Below are 6,327 nucleotides of genomic sequence, written 5' to 3'. Positions count from 1 at the left end.
TTAACATCAATTCAATGCGAAGTAGAAGACGTAGCTTCAAATCATTGCGTAACAAATGGTTTAGCATCAAATACTTGTGATATACATGATTGAGCTTCAACTGCATGCGACACCAACGAGATAGATTCAAATCCATGCGATGCACATGATTTAGCTTCGAATCAATGCGCAGTAGAAGGCTTGGCTTCAAATACATGAGAAACAAATGATTTATCTTCAGATAATTGCGATATAAGTGATATAGCTTCAAATGCAGACGAAACAAACGATTTGGCCTCAAATCCATTCGAAACACATGATTTAGCTTCAAATTCATGCGAAACACATGGTTTAGCTTCAACTACTTGTGATATACATGATTTAGCTTCAACTGCATGCGAAACAAACGAGTTAGCTTCAAATCCATGCGAAACACATGATAAAGAATACTTAGCTTCTAGTCCATGCGAAACAAATAGTTTTGCTACAAGTACTTGTGATATACATGATTTAGCTTCAAATCAATGCGAAGGTGAAGGCTTAGCTTCAAATCCATACAAAACAAATAGTTTAGCTTCAAATACTTGCGAATAAAAGTGATATAGCTTCAACTGCAGGCGAAACAAACCAGTTAGCTTCAAATCGATGCGAAACACATGATTTAGCTTCATATATTTGCGAAGTAGAAGGATTAGCTTCAAATCCATGCGAAACGAAAGATTGACCTTCAAATACTTGCGAATATAAGTGATATAGCTTCAACAGCATGCGAATCAAACGAGTTATCTTCAAACCAAATCGAAAGACATGATTTAGCTTCAATTCAATGCGAAGTTGGAGACTCAGCTCCAAATCCATGCGACACAAATGAATTAGCATGAAATACTTGCGATATAAGTGATATATATTCAAATGCATGCGAAACAAACGAGTGAGATTCAATTCATGTGAACCACATCATTTAGCTTCAAATTCATGCGAATCAAATGGTTTGGCTTACAATACTTGTGATATATATGATTTAGTTTCAACTGCATGCGAAACAAACGAGTTAGCTTCAAATCCATGCGAAACACATGATTTAGCTTCAAATTCATTCCAAGCACATGGTTTAGCTTAATACTCATGCGAAACACATGGTTTAACTTAATATTCATGCGAAACAAATTGTTCAGCTTCAAATACTTGTGATATACATGATTTAGCTTCAAATAAATGCGAAGCAGAAGGCTTAGCTTCAAGTACATGAGAATAATTCAGATAGTTGCAATATAAGTGATATAGCTACAAATGCAGGCGAAATGCGAGAGTTAGCGTCAAATTAATGCGAAGTAGAAGGTTTATCTTCAAATGCATGCGAAACAAATGGTTTAGCTTCAAATACTTGTGATATACATGATTCAGCTTCAACTGCAGGCCAAAAAAACGAGTGAGGTTCAAGTCCATGCGAAAAACATGATTTAGCTTCAAATCAATGCGAAGTAGAAGGCTTAGCTTCAAATACATGAGAAACAAATGATTTATCTTCAGATAATTGCGATATATGTGATATAGCTTCAAATGCACGCGAAACAATCGAGTTAGATTCAAATCCATGCGAAATACATGATTTAGTTTCAAATCAATGCGAAGTGGTAGGCTTAGCTTCACATACATGAGAAACAAATGTTTTAGCTCCAAATACTTGTGGTATACATGATTTAGCTTCAGCTGCATGCGAAACAAACGAGTTATCTTGAAATCCAAGCGAAGCACATGATTCAGCTTCAACTGCATGCGAAACAAACGAGTTAGTTTCAAATCCATGCGAAACACATGATTTAGCTTCAAATTCAATCGAAGTAGAACGCATAGCTTCAAATCCATGCGACACGAACGTTACTTGCGAATATAAGTGATATAGGTTCAAATGCAGGAGAAACAAACGAGTTAACTTCAAATCCATGCGAAACACATGATTTAGCTTCAAATGAATGCCAAGTAGAAGATTTAGCATCAAAACCATGCGAAACAAATGGTTTAGCTTCAAATCAATGCGAAGTAAATGGCTTATCTTCAAATCCATGCGAAACACATGGTTTAGCTTAATATTCATGCGAAACATATTCTTCAGATTCAGATACTTGTGATAAACATGATTCAGCTTCAACTGCATGCGAAACAAACGAGTGAGTTTCAAATCCATGCGAAACACATGATTTACCTTCAAATCAATGCGAAGTAGAAGGCGTAGCGTCATATCCATGCGACACATATGATTTAGCTTCAAATCAGTCCGATGTAGAAGGCTTAGCTTCAAATCCATGCGAAACAAATGATTTAGTTACAAATACTTGTGATATACATGATTTAGATTCAACTGCAGGCGAAACAACGAGTTAGCTTCAAATCCATGCGAAACACATGATTTAGCTCCAAATTCATTCGATACACATTGTTTTGCTTAATATTCATGAGAAACAAGTGGTACAGCTTCAAATACTTGTGATATACATGATTTAGTTTCAACTGCATGCGAAGCAAACGAGTTAGCTTCAACTCCATTCGAAACACACGATTTAGCATCAAATCAATGCGAAGTAGAAGTCTTATCTTCGAATCCATGCGAAACAAATGGTTTAGCTTCAAATGAATGCGCAGTAGAAGCCTTAACTTCAAATTCATGACAAACAAATGATCTATATTCAGATAATTGCGATATAAGTGTTATAGCTTCAAATGCAGGCGAAACAATCGAGTTAGCTTCAAATCCATGCGAATCACACGATTTAGTTTCAAATTAATGCGAAGTAGAAGGCTTAGCTTTAAATACATGGGAAACAAATGATTTATCTTCAGATAATTGCGATATATGTGATATAGCTTCAAATACTTGCGAAACACATGATTTAGCTTCAAAATCATGCGAATCACACGGATTAGCTTCATGGCTTCATATTCTTGCGAAACAGATGGATTAGATTCAGATACTTGTGATGTACATGTTTTAGCTTCAACTGCATGCGAAACAAACGTGTTAGCTTCAAATACAAGCGAAACACATGATTTATCTTCAAATCAATGCGAAGTTGAAGGCTTTGCTTCAAATCCATGCGAATCACATGATTTAGTTACAAATCAATGCGAAGTGGAAGGCTCATCTTCGAAAACCATGCGAAACAGATGGTTTAGATTCAGATACTTGTGATACAAGTGATTTAAATTCAACTGCATGCGAAACAAACGAGTGAGCATCAAATCCAAGCGTAACTCACAATTTAGCTTCAAATCAATCCGATGTAGAAGGCTTAGCTTCAAATGAATGCGAAACAAATGGTTTAGCTTCAAATACTTATGATATACATGATTTAGCTTCAACTGCATGCGAAACAAACGAGTTAGCTTCAAATCCAAGCGAAACGCATTATTTAGCTTCAAATTCTTGCAAATCACATGGTTTAGCTTCAAATGCTTGCGATAAAAATGGTTTAGCTTCAAATACTTGTGATATATATGATTTAGCTTCGACTGCATGTGAAGCAAACGAGTTAGCTTCAAATCCATGCGAAACACATGATTTAGATTCAAATCAATGTCAAGTAGAAGGTTTAGCATCAAATCCATGCGAAACAAATGGTTTAGCTTCAAATCAATGCGAAGTAAAAGGCTTATCTTCAAATCCATGCGAAACACATGATTTAGCTTGAAATCAAAGCGAAGTAGAAGGCTTAGCTTCAAATCCAAGCGAAACACATTATTTAGCTTCAAATTAATGCGAAGTAGAAGGCTTGGTTTCAAATCCATTCGAATGAAATGGTATAGCTTCAAATACTTGTGATATACATGATTTAGATTCAGCTGCATGCGAAACAAACGATTTTGCTTCACACCCAAGGGAAACACATGATTTAACATTAATTCAATGCGAAGTAGAAGGCGTAGCTTCAAATCAATGCGAAATAGAAGGCTTATCTTCGAATCCATGCGAAATGATTGATTGAGCTTCAAATACTTGCGATTATAAGTGATATAGCTTCAAATTCTGGCGAAACAAACGAGTTAGCTTCAAATCCATGATAAACACATGATTTTTCTCCAAATTAAGGCGAAGTGGAAGGCTTAGATTCAAATCCATGCGAATCAAATGGTTTAGCTTAAAATACTTGTGATATACATGACTTATCTTGAGCTGTATGCGAAACAAACGAGTTAGCTTCAAATCCAAGAGAAACACAAGATTTAGCTTCAAATCAGTGCGAGGTAGAAGGCTTAGGCTCAAATCCATGCGATACAAATGATTTAGCTTAATATACTTGCGATATAACTGATATAGAATCAAATGCAGGCGAAACAAGCGAGTTAGCTTCAAATCCAAGCGTAACACATGATTTAGCTTCAAATCAATGCGAAGTAGAAGTCTTAGCTTCAAATCCGTGCGAAACAAATGGTTTAAATTCAGATACTTGTGATATACATGATTTATCTTCAAATGGAGGCGAAAAAAACGAGTTAGCTTCAAATCCATGCGAAGTAGAAGGCTTATCGTCGAAACCATGCGAAACAGATGGTTTAGATTCAGACACTTGTGATAAAAGTGATTTAAATTCAACTGCATGCGAAACAAACGAGAGAGCATCAAAATCCAAGCGTAACACATGACTTACCTTCAAATCAATGCGAAGTAGAAGGCGTAGCGTCATATCCATGCGACACATATGATTTAGCTTCAAATACTTGCGATATAAGTGATATAGCTTCAAATGCAGGAGAAACAAAAGCGTGAGCTTGAAATCCAAGCGTAACTCATGATTTAGCTTCAAATCAGTCCGATGTAGAAGGCTTAGCTTCAAATCCATGCGAAACAAATGATTTAGTTACAAATACTTGTGATATACATGACTTAGATTCAACTGCAGGCGAAACAACGAGTTAGCTTCAAATCCATGCGAAGTAGAAGGCTTATCGTCGAAACCATGCGAAACAGATGGTTTAGATTCAGACACTTGTGATAAAAGTGATTTAAATTCAACTGCATGCGAAACAAACGAGAGAGCATCAAAATCCAAGCGTAACACATGACTTACCTTCAAATCAATGCGAAGTAGAAGGCGTAGCGTCATATCCATGCGACACATATGATTTAGCTTCAAATACTTGCGATATAAGTGATATAGCTTCAAATGCAGGAGAAACAAAAGCGTGAGCTTGAAATCCAAGCGTAACTCATGATTTAGCTTCAAATCAGTCCGATGTAGAAGGCTTAGCTTCAAATCCATGCGAAACAAATGATTTAGTTACAAATACTTGTGATATACATGATTTAGATTCAACTGCAGGCGAAACAACGAGTTAGCTTCAAATCCATGCGAAACACATGATTTAGCTCCAAATTCATTCGATACTCATTGTTTTGCTTAATATTCATGAGAAACAAGTGGTACAGCTTCAAATACTTGTGATATACATGATTTAGTTTCAACTGCATGCGAAGCAAACGAGTTAGCTTCAACTCCATTCGAAACACACGATTTAGCATCAAATCAATGCGAAGTAGAAGTCTTATCTTCGAATCCATGCGAAACAAATGGTTTAGCTTCAAATGAATGCGCAGTAGAAGCCTTAACTTCAAATTCATGACAAACAAATGATCTATATTCAGATAATTGCGATATAAGTGTTATAGCTTCAAATGCAGGCGAAACAATCGAGTTAGCTTCAAATCCATGCGAACCACACGATTTAGTTTCAAATTAATGCGAAGTAGAAGGCTTAGCTTTAAATACATGGGAAACAAATGATTTATCTTCAGATAATTGCGATATATGTGATATAGCTTCAAATACTTGCGAAACACATGATTTAGCTTCAAAATCATGCGAATCACACGGATTAGCTTCATGGCTTCATATTCTTGCGAAACAGATGGATTAGATTCAGATACTTGTGATGTACATGTTTTAGCTTCAACTGCATGCGAAACAAACGTGTTAGCTTCAAATACAAGCGAAACACATGATTTATCTTCAAATCAATGCGAAGTTGAAGGCTTTGCTTCAAATCCATGCGAATCACATGATTTAGTTACAAATCAATGCGAAGTGGAAGGCTCATCTTCGAAAACCATGCGAAACAGATGGTTTAGATTCAGATACTTGTGATACAAGTGATTTAAATTCAACTGCATGCGAAACAAACGAGTGAGCATCAAATCCAAGCGTAACTCACAATTTAGCTTCAAATCAATCCGATGTAGAAGGCTTAGCTTCAAATGAATGCGAAACAAATGGTTTAGCTTCAAATACTTATGATATACATGATTTAGCTTCAACTGCATGCGAAACAAACGAGTTAGCTTCAAATCCAAGCGAA

The sequence above is a fragment of the Megalopta genalis genome, unplaced genomic scaffold (genome assembly GCF_051020955.1).
Source record: "Megalopta genalis isolate 19385.01 unplaced genomic scaffold, iyMegGena1_principal scaffold0039, whole genome shotgun sequence".
Taxonomy (NCBI): domain Eukaryota; kingdom Metazoa; phylum Arthropoda; class Insecta; order Hymenoptera; family Halictidae; genus Megalopta; species Megalopta genalis.
Note: the sequence above shows the minus strand (reverse complement) of the source record.